This window comes from Microcaecilia unicolor, chromosome 5 (assembly GCF_901765095.1).
Source record: "Microcaecilia unicolor chromosome 5, aMicUni1.1, whole genome shotgun sequence".
Taxonomy (NCBI): domain Eukaryota; kingdom Metazoa; phylum Chordata; class Amphibia; order Gymnophiona; family Siphonopidae; genus Microcaecilia; species Microcaecilia unicolor.
Window position 1 is genome coordinate 334,900,064 of NC_044035.1, and position 20,381 is coordinate 334,920,444.

Consider the following 20,381-nt stretch of genomic DNA (forward strand, 5'->3'; position numbering starts at 1 on the left):
GGGGATGAATTAGTAAAATAAATCCACCAAGGGCACATAGGAGTTGAGAAATGCAAATCGAAGCCAGAAATTTGTTTTACTGACCAGGAATGAATGCTAACAGGGTTTATGGTTTATGCCGCTCAAGGGTATATGCTGCTCAGAGTGTGGGGGCTACTCTGGAGACGGCTTGCTTGCAGGTCTATTTTATTTACAGCATTTTACTTCTAACCTCAAAGAACTAGTGCTTCTACATACGTTGCCATCATGACCATGACACCAGAGCTTTTTGTGTTTGGCGTTGCAAACTACGGGCCCTATTGACTAAGTTGTGCTACAGGCGTGCTAACATTTTTAGCGTGTGCTAAAAATTAGCATGTGGTAACACTAGAGATACCCATAGGAATATATGAATGTCACTAGCATTAGCGCATGCCAATTAATAGTGCACGCTAAAAACGCTAGCGTGCCTTAGTAAACAGGGCCCTATATGTATGTGGACTATTATAATCATTATTTTAAAATATGAATGCTGAAAACCTCTTGGCATCTGGTATAATTGACAAACTTAAAGGAGGTTTTGCATGCCATGGAATTCCAGAATAATTCGTTTCAGACAATGGTTCTCTTTACGGTTCCGTACGATATGAAATGTTTGCAAACACATATGGCTTTTGACATACAGTTAAATGGGCAGAGTGAGAAGATGGATAAAACTATGAAGTGTACACTGTTGAAGCCATAACAAATTGGATTAAATGTTTTTGTTATGCTTGAATATAGGAATACATTTATTGATTGCACTGCCTCACCAGAGCGTCTGACGAAGTAGCTGCTGATGCAATCTCTGGTCTTGGTCCAGGGACCTTAACAGCTTTTTTAGAAGACACTCATGATATTATTTCATCTAGAGCTACTCTTTTAGTGAATTTTCTTCTGAAAGAGAAAAGTTATTGATACTGAAATCTTACTTTAAAGTTAAAAAGGTTGTGTTCTGTGGCAGAACCACACAAGTTTTACAGATTTGAAAAGAGTCACTCAAGTGCGTAGAAAACAGATTTTGCTATTGAATACCAGAGAAATTGCTTTGGGTGCTTCTTTTTATTTGCATTATCCGTGTAGATGTTTGGTTCACTACTAGGATAAGAAATACATTTCCTTTGATCCTATGCACCTGGAGAAATGTGTTTTGGAACACGAGAGAGCTTGAGATTGGGGGCAGATTAATTAAGGGCTCCTTTTACCAAGCGATGGTGAAAGGGGCTCTGTGCTGGGGTGCAGCATGTGGGTTTCCCACACAGCAAGGCCCCCTTTTACCGCCACCAGTAAAATGCTTTAAAAACAATAAAACCTTTGATGCACCGGAAATGGCATGAGGTGGGGGCAGGAACTACTCTTGGGTTCCACTGGAAGCCCAGTGGTAGAGACAAATTGTTTCCAGACCAAACCAGAAGGAAGGCTGGCTTGGATCATTTGGCTCCAGAAAAAGGAGGACACATTGATCCAGTCCGGGTTTTGCTTCCATTGAAAGCAATGGAAGTAAAACCCAGACTGGCTCAATCTGTCCTCCTTTTTCTGGAGCCATATGGTAACCCTATAGGAGACTGGGCATCCAAATGGCAGATGATGTTTAATGTGAGCAAGTACAAAGTGATGCATGTGGAAAAGAGGAACCCAAACTATAGTTACGTGATGTAAGGTTAGTACATACATTGCCATACTGGGACAGACCAAAGGTCCATTAAGCCCAGCATCCTGTTTCCAACAGTGGCCAATCCAGGCCACAAATACCTGGCAAGATCCCAAAAACAAACAAAACATTTTATACTGCTTATCCCAGAAATAGTGGATTTTCCCCAAGTCCAATTCAATAATGTTCTGTGGACTTTTCCTTTAGGAAGCCATCCAAACCTTTTTTTAAACTCTGCTAAGCTAACCGCCTTTACCACATTCTCTGGCAATGAATTCCAGAGTTTAGTTACATGTTGAGTGAAGAAAAATTTTCTTTGATTCGTTTTAAATTTACTACTTTGTAGCTTCATCGCATGCCCCCTAGTCCTAGTATTTTTGGAAAGTGTAAACAGACTCTTCATGTCTACCCTTTCTATTTTATAGACCTCTATCATATCTCCCCTCAGCCGCATTTTCTCCAAGCTGAAGAGCCCTAGCCGCTTTAGCCTTTCCTCATAGTGAAGTCGTTCCAGCCCCTTTATCATTTTGTCACCCTTCTCTGCCCCTTTTCTAATTCCACTATATCTTTTTTGAGATGTGGCAATATTCGAGGTGCGGTCGCACCATGGAGCGATACAAAGGCATTATAACGTCCTCATTTTTGTTTTCCATTCCTTTCCTAATAATACCTAACATTCTATTTGCTTTCTTAGTCACAGCAGCACACTGAGCAGAAGGTTTCAACATATCATCAACGACGATGTGGAACCGTCACCGACCGGGAAAGGGGTCTAGGTATGGTACATTGAAACTCTCTGCTCAGTGTGCGGCCATGGCTAAGAAAGCAAATAGAATGTAAGGAATTATTAGGAAAGGAATAGAAAACAAAAATGAGGATGTTATAATGGCTTTGTATCGCTCCATGGTGCAACCGCACTTCGAATACTGTGTGCAGTTCTGGTCAGTTCTGGTGGAATTAGAAAAGGTACAGAGAAGAGCAACAAAAATGATATTTCCCTATGATGAAAGGCTAAAGGCTCTTCAGCTTGGAGAAAAGACGGCTGAGGAGAGATATGATAGAGGTCTATAAAATAATGAGTGGCATGGAATGGGTAGATGTGAAATGCTTATTTACTCTTTCCAAAAATGCTGGGACTAGGGGACATGCAATGAAGTTACAAACTAGTAAATTTAAAACAAAATGGAGAAAATCGTTGCCAGAGAATGTGGCAAAAGCAATTAGCTTAGTGGTGTTTAGAAAAGGTTTGGATAGCTTCCTAAATTAAAAGTCCATAAGTCATTATTAAGATGGACTTGGGGAACATCCACTGCTTATTTCTTGGATAAGAAGCATAAAATGTATTGTACAGTTTAGGGATCTTGCCAGGTACTTGTGACCTGGATTAGCCACTGTTAGAAATAGGATGCTGGGCTTGATGGACCTTCAGTCTGTCCCAGTATGGCAACATTTATGTACATATGTACTTATGTAAGAAGAAGAGAGAGAATATGAGAAGCAAAACTCTTAAAAAGGTGAGCTGGCCAGGGATCAGAGGCTGAACCAGAAGAATTAGTAGCAGCAAAAGCATGCTTAAGGGAGGCCATGGAGGAAGACCTAAAAGAAGATGAGGAGGAGGGACAACAGCAGAGGATTATTGTTAGGAGGGAAACGACTAAGTGCAGAAGGAGTGGTAGGAGGAGAAGAAGACAGAAGAAAGGAGGAAAACAGAGACTGAGTTTTATTTTGCCAAAAAAGCCCCTAGTATAGTCGGTGAGAGAACAGAGGGGTCATAGGAAAAGTTAACTCAGAGGTTCAATAATGGAGGGGAATTTCAGCAAATATGAACAAAGTGCCTTGTGCGGTAGTACCGAGCGGTTCAACAATGGAGGGAAATAGCAGCAAATATGAGCAAAGTGCCTGAAACAAGAAAACCTGAGAGCAAGGTTAAAAAAAAGAGAGAGAACAGTGGCAGTATTAAGTGTGCAAACCCTTTAAACCCTGCTAATCTAACTGCTTTTACCACTTTCTCTGGCAACAAATTGCAGAGTTTAATTAGACATTGAGTAAAAAAATATTTCTATGATTTGTTTTCAATTTACTATTTAATTGTTTAATTGTGTATCCCCCTAGTCCTACTCTCAATTTCTTTCTTGAAGATTTCCTATTGGGACATGGCAACTTAGATTATCTTTCTGAAACCAAAAGAGTGTTGCATCCCTTGTCCTCGGGCGGCAGCCATATTCGAAGGATCATCTGGTCAGCAACCATTTTGGGTAGAACATCTGAGCAGCAGCCATCTTGGGAGGATCGTTTGTGGAGCAGCCATCTTCGGTAGCTCATCTAGGAGGCAGGCATCTTGAATGTCTTTTGGGCGTGCCCTATGAGATCTCTCGCCTCTCAGCTGAGACCAGGATCCTCTGATTGGAGACCTATTTAAGAGCTGGCCTGCTTCGGCTTCTATCTTGTTAGAGGTTTGGTGCTGGTGATTTAGCTGTCTTCTGCCGGTTTTCCTGTTGATGCTGACTTGGATTGAACCTGACCATTCTCTGCTTGCTGCCTGCTCTGACCTGTGGATTGAACCTGACCATTCTCTGCTTGCTGCCTGCCCTGACCTGTGGATTGAACCTGACTATTCTCTGCTTGCTGCCTGCCCTGACCTGTGGATTGAACCTGACCATTCTCTTCTTGCTGCCTGCCCGATCTGTGTTCCAGATCTTTTCTACTCCTGCCTGCCACGGCTGGTGGCCGTCCGACCCCCACCATATCCGGAAGTCCTGGTGGCCAACTGCACCTGGGAGCTCAACTCCCGGGGAACGGTGGTCGCTTCCTAGGTGAAGCTAGGGGTTGTCTGGCTGCTTGACTGAGTGCGGCGCTTCGCAGATCCTCCGCGCTCTGTCAAGGCGTAAGGGCTCACTACTGCAGTGGCAACAAAGAGGTCATTACAAAGTTTATTACCGGCTGCCAGATCTGTAGTAATGAGATTTTGAAAAAGATCAAACACATCAATTTGGCTCAACTGTTGACAGAAAGTATGGGAGCTTGCAAATTTGGCAAAGTTAGCATTTTCTTTTATGAAATAATTTGAAACATTATTGGAATAATTGATCCTCTTTTTTAATTATTGATAATTTTCAAGTGATTGAATCTCTGTGCATTTGGGTGTATTTTGTTTTTAACTTTACCTTTTAATGGCATTGAAGGTTGTTCTTTGTTGATGTTTTTGTTTTCTTTGATCTTTTTGTATACTTGAGATAAAATTAACATTTATTTGCAAACTATAAATTAAAAAGCAAAACAAACAAAAATAAAAAGCAAAACAAAACCTATAAAATACTGGAGTTAAAGGGCTTTCTAGGGACCTGATTTAATTTGATTTTTCTCCAACCCTATCTGTATGGGAATAATACAATGAACCTGGCCCAAGATGTCACTGTTGCTTGACTGCATGATCAACTTTCTGCATTTTAGTTTTCACCAAATTACTTCTCATTCCTTCTAGCCCCACATTTTAAGAAATTATGCATTGCTGCACACCTAGTAAGACATTTCTCTTCATCCAGTCAATTCCCTTGAAACTGGTTTCATTGGCTTAATTTTTCTTAGCATTGTCACTTTTTCTATCATGGGAAATTGAGGTCAGTTTAATATATTTCAGTCCCCTTTGTTCTACTGTCTTTTTCCTTAGAGATGGCAATCCTAATTCTAGGAAATTGAGATGTTTAGATGCTCAGTTCTTAATGTATGCAGAAGAGCTGAAATATTGTTTAGGAAAGCAAGGTTTATGGCTGTATTTCCTTCAGCTTTTAGTGCTGTCTAAATCAAGTTTAGCAGTTTTTGGAAACTACGGATTGTAAAACAAATGATAATGACATCAAAAGTCCTAGAGAACTGATGCATGTTTTCTATACAAAGGTAGATATATCATTCTCCAATAAATCACGGAAATTAAAACTATGGAGCTCCATGAGTAATTTAAAGATGAATATTTGAATAATATAGGAAACATTTTATTACATCACTAAAAAAGTAGGGTAACAGTACAGAAGCAGACATTCCCGTTAGAGAGAGATGAATAGTAGAGTGCCCCACAAGATCTGTACTGGGACCAGCTCTGTTTAACTTATTCATTACCGATCTGGAAAAGAAAAGTAAAATGAGTGAAGGAAACAGATTTGTAGATGGCACAAAATCACTCAAAATAGTTAAAACCTGAGCAGATTTTGAAGACTTGCTGGAAGACATTGTGGAACTGTAGTAATATCTATCTTAAATGATAGATCAGGGGTGGGCAATTTCGATCCTCAAGGGTGCAACCCAGTCGGGTTTTCAGGATTTCCCCAATGAATATGCATCATCTACTCATAAACTGCACTAATTATATTAATTATAAACAACATTACCATAATAACCACTTTAAACATTTATTACATCTCAAAATCCCATCCAACCACATACAATCTCACATATCACTCAATACTGTGTTTCAACAAAATGACAAAATTTCATCTACCCCAACTGTCCAACATAGTTCCAAGAGATATACAAAACAGAACAGTCCATAGCGAAGTAATCACTCCGCTTTAGCTTCACACACAAATGTCCTGATGATCCACTGTTCAATCGATGACGATCTTACAGACGAAAATCTATTCTTTCACAACTGAAGAAACCTCAGCAAATGAGCAACAACAACGAACCCCATTACAGGGTCAGTGTGCAATAAACAGGCAAACAGTCCTCCCGCTGTGATTTCAATCTTGCCCACCAGCGAGTATATAATCTTCTCAGCTTCTCATCCTTATGGGTATTATATGTGGTTGAATGTGTTCCTTTCATTCACCATTCAACTCTCAATCTGATCTCGGTCTCAACACAGGCCGTGTTTCAATTTCTCTTCATCAGGAGACCTTTAACAGCCCCATTAGAGCTCCTAGGCACACCCGGGATCCCCTTTGTCTCCGGTTACACCAACTGCGTGAATATGCATGAGATCTATTTGCAAACAGTCAATATTCAGCCAGCAGTAGTGAGTATTTTTTTGGATGATGACAGCCACAGGATATTCAATGCCAGGCCATGTTGGGGCATAAGCACTGAGGGCTTCTTTTACAAAGCCATAGTACTAATTCTCGGTGCAATAAATGAGAGAAAGCCCATTTAGTTCCTATGGGCTTCCTCTCATTTGCCGAATGGGAATCTCCCCAAACCGCTCCCCAAACCCCCCCCCCCCCCCAAACCCACCTCCCCGCTCCCCCCGTTTTCTATTTCTGTTGATGGCTCTCTCATTCTCCCTGTCTCCTCAGCTCGAAACCTTGGGGTCATCTTTGACTCTTCTCTCTCCTTCTCTGCTCATATCCAGCAGACCGCCAAAACCTGTCGTTTCTTTCTTTACAACATCCGTAAAATCCGCCCCTTTCTTTCCGAGCACTCTACCAAAACCCTCATCCACACCCTTGTCACCTCTCGTTTAGACTACTGCAATCTGCTTCTTGCTGGCCTCCCACTTAGTCACCTCTCCCCTCTCCAGTCGGTTCAAAACTCTGCTGCCCGTCTCATCTTCCGCCAGGGTCGCTTTACTCATACTACCCCTCTCCTCAAGACCCTTCACTGGCTCCCTATCCGTTTTCGCATCCTGTTCAAACTTCTTCTACTAACCTATAAATGTATTCACTCTGCTGCTCCCCAGTATCTCTCCACACTCGTCCTTCCCTACACCCCTTCCCGTGCACTCCGCTCCATGGATAAATCCTTCTTATCTGTTCCCTTCTCCACTACTGCCAACTCCAGACTTCGCGCCTTCTGTCTCGCTGCACCCTACGCCTGGAATAAACTTCCTGAGCCCCTACGTCTTGCCCCATCCTTGGCCACCTTTAAATCTAGACTGAAAGCCCACCTCTTTAACATTGCTTTTGACTCGTAACCACTTGTAACCACTCGCCTCCACCTACCCTCCTCTCTTCCTTCCCGTTCACATTAATTGATTTGATTTGCTTACTTTATTTATTTTTTGTCTATTAGATTGTAAGCTCTTTGAGCAGGGACTGTCTTTCTTCTATGTTTGTGCAGCGCTGCGTATGCCTTGTAGCGCTATAGAAATGCTAAATAGTAGTAGTAGTAGTAGTAGTACTCTAGTGTGACTTTGTAAAAGAAGCCCTGAATATCCATGTCAGCAGGAATACCAGGAAGTTTTGTGGGTACGGTCGATATTCAGTGCCATACCCTCATATCTAAACTCGAGTTTGGACTGCTATTTAAACAATCTTACTTGCCTAGTTAGCCATGCAAGCACTGTCACTGCAGTAGTGTAGCCAGACAGCAAACTGTGGGTGGGCTTACAGGAAAAATGAGTTGGCATGAAATGTCCTCTATGCCCCCTCCCCGGCACCCCCAGATCAGTTTAAAATATAAATGCCTGAACGTGCATGGGATGCCAACTATGGCATCTCAGGTAACACTGCTACTGACTGCTGAATTTGGCATCAGAAAGTTCTGGGTGCCTTTGGAGGAGGTCTTCAGCTGGTGAGGCTTAAGAATCTCCACTAGCTATCCCAAGAGGTGTGCTGCTAGGTGAGCCTGAGTCAAAGATGAATGGGCCCTTGCCTACCCAGGCCCACCCATGGCTATATCACTGAATATTGTCAGTGTCCACATAACTTCTAGGTACACCCCAACTCCATCCTCGGACAGACCCAGCTCCACCCAGAAAATGCTGCCATGGTCAGAGGGATTATTCAGCCACATTGCCTGGTTAAGTGCCACTAAATTTAACCTCCGGAGGCTCTCAGCCTGATTTAACTGGGCAGGAACCTCTCCTACCTGGTAAAATACTTCTGAATAGCTGGATCTTTATTATTATCTAAAATGTCTACTAGTTAAATAGTGAATACTTTCTAGCTTATTTTCGAAAGGGAAGGATGCCCATCTTCCGACACAAAACGGGAGATGGGCGTCATTCTCCCGAGGTCGCCCAAATTGGCATAATCGAAAGCCGATTTTTTACATTCTCAACTGCTTTCCATCATGGGGATGACCAAAGTTCACGGGGGCGTGTCGGCAGTGTACCGAAGGCAGGATGAGGGTGAAGTTAAGAGATAGGCATCCTCGGCCGATAATGGAAAAAAAAAGGGCATCCCTCAAGAGCATTTGGTCAACTTTACTTGGTCCCTTTTTTTCACGACCAAGCCTCGAAAAGGTGCCCAAACTGACCAGATGACCACCGGAGGGAAGATGGGATGACCTCCCCTTACTCCCCCAGTGGTCACCAACCCCCTCCCACCCAAAACAAAATTTAAAAAACATTTTTCCACCCTCTATGCCCGCCTCAAATGTCATACCCAGCTCCATCACAGCAGTATGCAGGTCCCTGGAGCAGTTTTTAGTGGGTGCAGTGCACTTCAGGCATGCGGATCCAGGCCCATCCTCTACCCACCTGTTACACTTGTGGTGGTAAATGTGAGCCCTGCAAAACCCACTGTACCCACATGTAGGTGCCCCCCCTCCATCCCTAAGGGCAGTGATAGTGGTGTACAGTTGTGGGGAGTTGATTTTAAGGGGGTTTGGGGGGCTCAGCACCCAAGGTAAGGGAGCTATGCACCTGGGTGCAATTTGTGAAGTCCACTGCAGTGCCCCCTAGGGTGCCCGGTTGATGTCCTGGCATGTGAGGAGGACCAGTGCACTATGAATACTGGCTCCTTCCACGACCAAAGGGCTTGGGTTTGGTCATGAGATAAGCACAGAGAATTAGAAGTTGGGTAGTCGGTTTGAATAGACAGACTGGATGGGCTTTTTTCCCCCCTACTCTTTTGTATTGACAACTTCCAGAAGATCAAACAAATCATGGTGCACAACATAACCCCCCTGTTTACTAGCTGCATGGCAATGCCGACACAGCCCAATCAAAGTGAATGGTCTGTGTTGACGTTAGCGCTTGGGAGCTGCTAGTGCAGCTTAGTAAATGGGGGGGGGGGGGAGGATGATTTTAAGTATTGTTACCAGTAATGATGCAGGGTTCTAGTAACCATATTTGTACAGGATGAACCTTACTGCATGTCATGTGCATATTTGAAATACTTCTGACTACTGTCGGTTAAATTTTGAGTAATCATATTTCAGCCTTGCACTTTTTCTATTAGTTTCATATACTAAGAGAAATACTATACTTGTCTAGTGAAATTAGAAAAACTGAAAAACTCCACTGCTTACCATGCTGTATAGGAAAAATGCTTTATGCAGGCAGTTCTCTGCTGGGACATAATGTCTTTTGTAAGAAAATAAAGAAAAGAGCTAATAAGTTGCAATCCCAAATCTATGGCCTACGAGCGGAAGGCGCTGCCTCGGGTTTGCAGTAACTGTAAATTTAGCTTTACTGGTCCCACTGGAGCCTTAGGGAAATAAGAAAGTAACAGTAAATGTGAAAAATAAGGTAAAAACCAAATGGAACACAGCTTTGGGACTTTACTACAGAAAGATTTGTAATGCTGAGAAAAGAGGTACCCACCATAAATGAAAATGAACGCTGCTAGGTGTGGTCGCTACAACCATGAAATCCAATAAAGTAATTGGGGTTCAAAATACTAAAGGGTCTTTTTACTAAGGTTTCACTAAAATGACTTGCGATAGTGCCGAAAATGGACATGTGGCAAAATTAAAATTGCCGTGTGTTCATTTTGGGTCTGAGACCTTTCTGCCAGCCATTGACCTAGTGGTAAAGTCTCACGCGGTAAACAAGCGGTAATGACATACGCGCGTCAAATGCCACTTGGCGTGTGTAGCTGACGCGCGTCGGAAAATAAAAATATATTTTTGGGGTGCGCGTAGCGGACATGTGCCAAAAATGAAATTACCGTAAGGGCCACGTGGTAGCAATGCGGTAACTCCATTTTGGTGTGCGTTGGGCACGCATAGATGCTTTCGCAGCTTAGTAAAAGGGCCCTTAATATAATAAGAATAATTATTTATTAACTGATCTTAATGGCTGCAGAGATCTGGATTCCATCTTGTTAGGCTGTTATAAAAGGTACATTTTTACTCTGGGTTCATTATAGCTGCCCGCTGGAGAGCAGGGTAAAAATGTACAAATCCCTGAATACTCCCTGCTTGGGACCTCCAAGAAAAAAAATCAGTCTTCTTGACCCTAGAAAGAAGTGGATGATATTTCTTCTGTATATCACCATCTGCAATTCTAATTTCTATAACTCCTATGGTTCATTAAATTGTTGTCCCATGGAAAAAAAAATATAGAAATTATTTTAAGGTGAAATCTATAACTTGACTGTACTGTGTCCCTGAGAACTGCACTATATTTCCACTTCTTAAAAGTCTGAAGAAAAATAAACGTTGTCATCAATTCTAAATGTTTAAATTAAATAAAAATCATGTGTCTACAATTTGCTGTCAAATATTTTTCCTCTAGCTAAAACAGATATATTCCTAGTTTTGTGTCTGTTCTCTTCACATCTCTTACATTACTTCTCGTTACCTCTCCTGAGGTGAGATACACATGAAAAAGTATTGAGCAGCTGTTGGACTATTATCTTCTCATGGTTACAGTGAAATTGTTCTATCAAAAAACTTTAGAAAAAACAAAGAAAAGTATTTGTGGAAGAGGAAATGCCTGCTTCTTTTTTAAAAATTGGAATGTATTTAAAGCCTATTTAATATACCACATCTAGGTTAGAAATGGAATACCCTAGTTTACAAAAAGCCTGCTGAATGAGAACATTTTTGTAATATTCTGAGAAAGATGTATTTCCTCTAAACATACGATAGGAACAAGCATTTTCTAAAAGTACCTGTTTGTAGCACTTTGTACATGCAAGCACCGTTGATTACAAGTGTAAGGGCTGATTTTCACACTATGTAAAAAAAAAAATATATATATATATTCCTGAAAATGACACGTATAAAAGCAGCCAATTAAGCAACCAAGCTCATAAATGTCATTTTAAATATCAGAGAGCTAAGTGCAATTACCCATTCCATTGCTTTCTGAAAGCCCTACAAAAACAAACATTTTCTTTTCACTTATACATTCCCTTGAGGATGTGCAATAAACAATGATTTTTGAAAAACAAATATGCATGTATTCCTGTGCAAGATCCAAAATAACAAAGGGGCAGACGATCTGCAAACTCCAAGATGGAAAATATACAAAGCAGATCTGCTTTGTATATTTTCCAAGATCCAAAATATGCATTTAGAGGCCCTTTTACAAAGGTGCTGGATGGCCTACACGCAAACAGCGTGCACTAAATTGGTACTACTGCCTGGCTTGCGCATGACCCAGGCGGTAATTCCAAATTCAGCGTGCACTGAATCCTGCGGTGGAAAATAATTTTCTGTTTTCTACCGTGGGCCACTTACTTGGCAGTAAACCGCAGTTGGCTGCATGTTTATCACGCGGGTAGACCTTACTGCCGAAAATGGACATGCGCTGGTTTCAATTTTAGCGCATGTCCATTTTCCATTCTCTTAAAAAGGGCCCCTTTTCCTAGACGCGGTAAAAATAATGGCCCGGCGCATACCCAAAAGATGCGCTTGAACTACCACAGGGCACTTTTTACTGCGGTTTAGTAAAAGGGCCCCATAATTTATTGGAGTGCCCAAAGCATGCCAAGAATATGCCCCATTCAAATCTGTGTGTGTCTCATGGCAACTACACATTGTAACCAGGTATCTCTAAGTGCAGCCAAGGATAGAACAATCTCCTCCAGCCACGGGATCCCGGTACAGTCAAGAAATAAATGTCCACCAGGACTTTATTCCATGCAGGTTTCTAACAGACCTGATACACATTTCCAACAGCACCATTCACCTTCAATCTTAAGCACATGTAAGCCACCTGAAAGTGTGTGGCAAATAGTCCCCTTTAAGCAGTAGGCTATCAGCCCATACCAGGATTCAATACAGGCTCACAGTCAGCTCCAGTCTGGGCTCTTTATCCAGTGCACAATAAACAGTAGTTCAATTCCAAATAGAAGCAGTTCTTTCAATTCATCATCACAGTTAAATCACAAAGCAGCAGTTTCTACCTTCTACTCTCTTTACCTTCAGGAGAGTGCAATACTTTAGGGACTCCTCATACCCAAGGGATTTCACCCTGCATCAGCTTCACTGGTAAATTCAATACTTTAGGGACCTCTCTTACCCAAGGATTTTCAGCCTGCAAATACTTTGGGACTTCCTCACATCCAAGGGATTTCAGCCTGCATCAGTACTTTAGGGACCTCTCTTACCCAAGGGTTTTCAGCCTACAACTGCTTCTCTCTCTCCTCTGGGACTCCTTCCCACCTGCCTAATCAATCCCTGTCTTCTGCTCCCACAACCAATCATTCTCCTTCCCTTAGCTTCCCCCACACCCATACCAGCTGAGTTAAGCATTAGACTAATGATGAGCTCCTGCACACTGGGTTTCCTATCTCTCTTTCCCCCTAGTAGCAGCCAATCTACACATCCTGCCAGTTTACACCCATGTCTTCCCCTATTGCAGCTAGGAGTCCAGTCCAGGTTCTTCATCTCACCCCCTGGCTCCTTGCCTGCAATGCCTTCTGGGACTTGTATTTCAAACTGACACTGCCTTAACCCAACTATCCTGGATGTGACTTTATCACAACATGTAAATAATAACATTGTAAAATTGTCACTTACGCATTGTAGAAACTGGACATTCGGGGTTCCTTTTACTGTGTTGCGGGAAACACTAATGCATGCTTACCTCAGGGTAAAAGGCACCACTGCGGGGTAGTTTTGTTTTCATGGATGCTTCCCATGCATTAAAAATTAGAAATAATGGGGTCCTTTTACCAAGCTGCAGGAAAAAGGGTCCTGAGGTAGTGCCTGGTGCCATTTTTCCCGTACTCTATGGCCCTTTTTACTGCAGTGGGTAAAACATTACCCCCCCCCAAAAAAAATGGCCATGCGGTAAGATAACTCTTACCGCATGGCCATGCAGCAGGGAGCACTTACTGCGATCCATTGAGGACCACCCAGTTACCCAGTGGTAACTAGGCAGGACGCAGCAATGCCCGATTACCTCTGGGTTACCGCCATGATAACAATTTCTGGGGATTTTATTTTTTCCCCCGGAAATGGCACACACTTGACCCAGAACCATCGCTGGCAGCCACATTGGACCAGCAGTCGTCCCAGACTTACCGCCGCTTCATAAAGGGGCCCCTATATTATAGCACTGGAGGTGGGTCTGGGGGCAAAGTAGGCATGCTCAGTGCTAATCGGTTAGTGCAGCTACATCACCACACGCTGATTATCGCGTGGTTAGCGCTGGAGCCCTTGTCATCTAGAAAATAGGTTTCAGTAAGGGCTCCTGTGCTAATGGCTACACGCTAATGAGGAAATTAGCACGTGGCTATTAATACAGAAAATGGGAAATGCAGATACTTTACAGCCATGCTAAAAGTGGCCTCAGCGCATTGGAAAAGCCCCACAGTAGTGACAGCACTGGCCACTTTTGTAGCACAGCTTAGCAAAAGGGCCCCTTGGTTTGAATAAGCAGACTGGAAGAGGCATATGTATTTTCCCTGCTATCATTGGTAGCCTTATTATTATAGCTGGATTAAACATGGCTATTCTGTCACCCTCATGACTTCAGGCGAACCGGCTGCTTGAGGCATGGAGAAGAACCCGAGCTTCAGAAACAATGTATCACTTAGCCCTGATATCGATAACTTGCAGGTTCACCCTGATTCTGTCCCCAAACTGCCTCGATACTAATCAAAGAGTTCTGTGTTGGTAAGAGCAGATAGGCAGCAGCCTCACTCTCTGGTTAAGGGCTGCAGAATACTGTTACTCAGATAGCATGGTCAGTCTCTCCTTCCCAGTCAAACCACACTGAGTATCTACCCCGATGAGTTTTTCATGTTGGCCCTTTGGATGTGCAAAATCTACTATTCACGCTTGTAAGTGGTGCACCTTACCCATGCAGGTCATAAAAAATGCTGCTTTACATATAAGCACTAGTAATACTATTTCAAAGTCCTTAGCGATGCCATTCTTTATTTTTTAAACAAGTTTTTTTTTTTTTTTGTAAAACGTGTTGCAAATGGTGAATGTCTAACTTGGACATCCCTTTCTTGACCTAGACACTCTACACAAAATTAGGCTTCAAGCCTGGCCTGTTAAATTCCGTACTTTTGAAAACCAAACTTGTTATATTGAAATAGATTTGTTCCACTTTATTAGAAAAAGAAATCCAAGCAATTTTGCTATTGTTGACATTCGTTTTTAATAGAGAAAGATAGAGACTGGCCCTGCATTAAGTTTTCTCTTGTTTGCTCCTCATCCCTGGAAGAAATATCTGTGTATTTAGAGTTAGCTCACTTCCATTTGTGCATTCAGCTCTGTAATTTTTCACTGGATTATTTATTTATGGACTGCAGAGGTCTGGGCCTGCCCTGAGCCTTTCATTTGTTATATCAATGTGACAAATGGCTTTAAGTATCTTGCCTTGAAAGAAGTTTCCTAATCCCATAGCCATATACATTCTAAATCCAAAAGGAAGGAACCTAATGTTGCTTAACTCCATAGTCCTTAGAGAGAAAAGCAAAACCAGACTTCGGAGAGTATTTCTTTTGGTATTCCCTACCTTGATATGTTTCTGTTCTACTTATGTAACGCAAAAAGTGCTATTATAGATCCAAAGCATGAATCACAGAGAATCTGATTTGCAGTTCTGCAGTTAATACATGTTTGATATCTGTTATGATTGAAAAGTGAGCCCTGATATACAGATTAGAAAAGAGAATCAACATTGTTATGATCCATGCTTGAATGTTAGTTTGGCTTAAGACCATGTAGATCTGAATATCTATAATAACATGATTTTTTTTAAATTCTTTATTTATATATTTCAAAATTATTCACATGCATTACACTTGAAAAAGCAACATGGAAAGAATTCAACCAAAAGCAACAATTCAATACAGGAATAATATAATAATCCTTCTTAGACCATAACTAATAGGGAGAGTTACCAAAAAGGATACGGAGATCCATAAGGAAATCATAACAACTATTCAAGGCCTTAACGTGAGTTAACCCAAATATTCCTAAAGGCTACCCGACATGTTAAAAAAGATGGTAAAAGAATAGTAGTGAATCGTATTATTATTTACCCCCCGTTTACTAAGCCGTGCTAGCAGCTGCCGTGTGGCAATGCCAACATAGCCCATTCAAAGTTTCTTACAGTTTTTAACTCTTCCTTGAGATTCAAAATTTGAGCAGTAAACTTCTGCTTAGTCCCATCCAGTCCCTTAGATAAGGAATCAACAGTACTCATAAGCATGGGGATTCCTCGAGTAGATTTGGTAACAGTCCCATCTAATTTCTGCAGAATGGATCAGAGGCTTTCCAACTTTACCACTGCAGACTTAACACACTCTCCTTCAATGGTAGAGTGTGAACCTTCAGCAATCTACCCCTCACCTTTGATCCCAACATCTTCGCCCCCCTACCAGAGCCTGTCGACTCATGCTTTCCACTGCAAGAAGTCCTTCCAGAGTTGCTGGCATCAACGGCTGTAGCGGTGGGATGCACGCCAGGGGAGACAAGGTAACACTGAGGCCTAAATGACTCAGAACCACCGTGGGGCACACCCTTCCCAGCTCTTGCACTTAAGCTTTGGCAGCATACCTCTGGATGGTCTGCTGAATGGGGGGATGAGATCCTCACCACTGGGGGAGTAATTTTTACCACCCCCTTCCATTTGGTGTGTGGCATAAGATTGAAGAAAAGAATAAAAGGTAACAAAATTCAGCAGGCTCACATTCCAAGGCAAAAACACTGTACTCTCACACAACCATCTTGGCCACACCCCTTTCAATGACATGATTTCAAGTTTTGGATTTTTTAAGACCCCTATTTATTTGCCAGGTTAAAGAAATTACCCACAAAACATTATTTTGTCCATGGAATGGGTGAGGAAAGCTACTTGTAGTTAAAATTCTGGTCAAAAGTCAGTCCTCAGTAGTCAGCATTAAAAAAAAAATGCTCAATTTCATTAAAATGAGCATGCCGGACATGAGGGGAAGAAAGAGAGCATGACAGGCAATGTGGCAGCACCGGAGACCAGTGTTGGACAAATGCTTCAGTTGGTGGAGGTTGGGCACCCTTGCCAGCCAAAGTGTGTGCAGCGGTGGTGGTGGTGGTGCTTCAGCTGGTGGGGGTTGGAGACCCCCACTAGCCAAGGTATGTGCAGCATTAGCGGTGGGTGGGGAGCGGCAGGGCAGAAGGGTGATAGATCAAAATGTGCCCCCCAACTTTGGGCTCTGACCCCTCCCATCTCGAGGTCTGGCTATGCCCCTGTGCATAACTACAAATTAGTGCTTTTTGATGACAATTATTGGTACTTAATGTCAATTTAGCACCACTTAGCTAATTTAACCCCCTGTTTATTAAGTCTGTCAGCATTAGCATACCGGCAGCCGCTAGCATATCTTAGTAAACACAGAGGTTAGTTAGACACTTAAAATGACCCCTATTATTATTATTATTATTTGTTGCATTTGTATCCCACATTTTCCCACTTCCTTGCAGGCTCAATGTGGCTTACATCGTACCGTTATTGGTGTTAACCGATTCCGGTATGAACAAATACAAGTTGTGAGTAATATCAAGGTGATATTATGGTAGAGTGAGATACATGTATGGTAAAGACAATTGGGGAGAACTTAGTGAGGGAAAGGAAGAGTTAGGATATATCTGTTACGATCTTTGGTTACGTTGTGTTGCAAATGTCCCTATGGGCCAGATTCTATATATAGCACCTAAAAAATGTGTGCAGAAAACATTTGCGCATAAGCATATTCTACAAGCAGCACCTAGATTTAGATGTGGTATATAGAATATGCTTAGTTGATATCCCAATGCCTAAAGCTACATGTATCCATTTACACTAACGAAAATATGGTGTGAATCCTAGCACTTAGATTTATACAAAGGGGGTCATATTCTGTAACTATGCATGTAAATTTTGGAACACCCATGAAATATCCATTTCTCTGCCCATAACCACACCCCTTTTGAACTGCACACTTTAAAATTTAGGCGCAGTTCATTACAGAATGCTTGGAATAAACTCCCTGAGCCCATTCACCAGGCCCCCTCCCTGCCCATCTTCAAATCCTTGCTCAAAGCCCACCTCTTCAATGTCGCCTTCGGCACCTAACCACCATACCTCTATTCAGGAAATCTAGACTGCCCCAACTTGACATTTCGTCCTTTAGATTGTAAGCTTCATTGAGCAGGGGCTGTCCCTTCTTTGTTAAACTGTACAGCGCTGCGTATCCCTAGTAGTGCTCTAGAAATGTTAAGTAGTAGTAGTAGAATACACTTAGTTCTAATTATTGCCAATTAGTATTCATTATTGCTTATTAAGTGCTGTCAAGTACGCTGATTGGCTTGTTAAGGCAATTAAGTTACGCACATTGTTATAGAATATGCTTGGATTTCCACGTGGATCTCTAGGCACACTACATAGAATCCGGAAGTATGTGCCCAATTTTACTCCAACTATTTAGTGTCCTTTATACAATTTGGGTGCATAGGGACAGTACGCACTCGTTTGCAAAGAGAGTGCACCGAACCAAATTCTTCTGGAATGAAAAAAACAAATCTGGGAAAAAAGACACAAACAATTTTTGACTGCCTATCTCTAGTAAGGACATGATTTTATGCAAAATCAAGCTCCTGTTGAGGACAGTTATTTGATGCCTTCAACATTTGGGACCCTGGGTAATTTCCTATAATGCCTAAACCTAAATTCTATCCTTTAATAAAGCAAATGACCTTTCAGTATCATCAGTCCCGTAAAAATGATAGTGCAATTCTATTGCTAAAGTATACTGCGGTCCTAAGAATTCTTAGTAAAATGGTGCTCTCAGATTTGTCAGTTGAGCACTGAGCTGTTATCTGTTAGATTTTATAGTATTCAGAAACCATGCTATTCTAGTTTTCACTGGAGAGTCTATACCGAGCAGCACTGGAGAGGTGGTGACTTCTTTTTCTTTGTTCTCTTTTTGATTTGTTATGAAAAGACTGTCTATTTTGAGCAAAATGACTGTCATTTTTTTAAGAGTAGTTACTGTTCTCTTCATGCAGAAGTATAGCAGGCAAAAGCAGATATAATAAAAATAGAGATAATACATTTAACAAAGGACACACTGGAGCACTCATAAATGCTAAGACTCCGATGTGTAGAGCACTTCAGGTTAGGAAGCTCCTTGATGACACCTTTCTCGGAAGGCTCCGCAGTTTTATATTACTTGACTCTTATACAAGTGAATTATATTATACATCACTTTAGTCCCCTGTGACCATGAACATTTCCCCAGCATGGGCTGTATTTATTTTAAAAAAGCCTACAACAATCTGCATTGTATTCCTTGTCACATCATGCTTTATTTTCAAAAAGGATATAGGACTAAATTCTATAAAATGTGCCTATAAAATTGGTGTATAAAAAGTTTAAGCATTATTCTATAAGCTGCATCTAAAGTTAGGCATGGTTTATAGAATAGCGCTTAAGTCCTAGGGGTCGAGCTTAAATTTAGGCATGTCCATATGCACCAACAAAAATGTGATGCAAATGCCTCTGCCTAAATTTATACATAGAAACCCCTTATTCTATAATTGCCTGTGTAACCAAAAAACATACACCGAACTGCCCATGATCCTCCCATTTCTGTGCCCCCTTTTTCAGGACACATGTACAATTTAGGCATAGATCATGCTCCTAAATGTATGTGCATACCTCTCAATTGCGAATTAGTGCCAACATTTGCTTGTTAAAAAATAATTGGCACTGATTGGCTCGTTATTCAATTAAATTGCACAAGCGCACAAATTTGCATGCACCCTGTTTTAGCAACTTCTATAGAATTAGGGGGCTAATGGACTAGATTAAGCAAACAGCTCCCCAATTTGGGCACCAAAGAAAATGAGCACTGAGAGCTAATATATACATGCAAAAGGAAAAGGGCAGAAAAGTCCTTCCACATCAATCAACCAACAGGGTAGAGGGATGTTCCAAAGACCGAACAAAAGTCAATAGTCTTCTAACAGGTTTATTCTCCTTGAAAAAGTCATGTGGAGGGGCATAATCGAATGGGGCGCCCATCTCTAAGGGCGCTCATCTCCGGGGATGGCCCAGGGAAGGGGCGGAGCCAACCGTATTATCGAACAAGATGGGCGGCCATCTTTTGTTTTGATAATACTGTTGGGGCCGGCCAAATCTCAACATTTAGGTCAACCTTAGAGATGGTCGACCTAAATGTTAAGATCGTCGGACTTAGAGATGGCCGACCTCAGTTTTCGCCAATAATGGAAACCGAGGCTGGCCATCTCAAAATCGGCCATATCCAAGCCATTTGGTCGTGGGAGGAGCCAGCATTTGTAGTGCACTGGTCCCCCTCACATGCCAGGACACCAACCAGGCACCCTAGGGGGGCACTGCAGTCGACTTCACAAATTGCTCCCAGGTGCTGAGCCCCCCAAATCCCCAAAAACCCCACTACCTACAACTGTACAACACTACCATAGCCCTAAAGGTAAAGGGGGCACCTACATGTGGGTAAAGTGGGTTTTGGAGGGCTCACATTTACCACCACACGTGTAACAGGTGGGGGGGTGGGCCTGGGTCCGCCTGCCTGAAGTGCACTGCAGTACCCACTAAAAACTGCTCCAGGGACCTGCACAGTGCTGTGATGGAGTTGGGTAT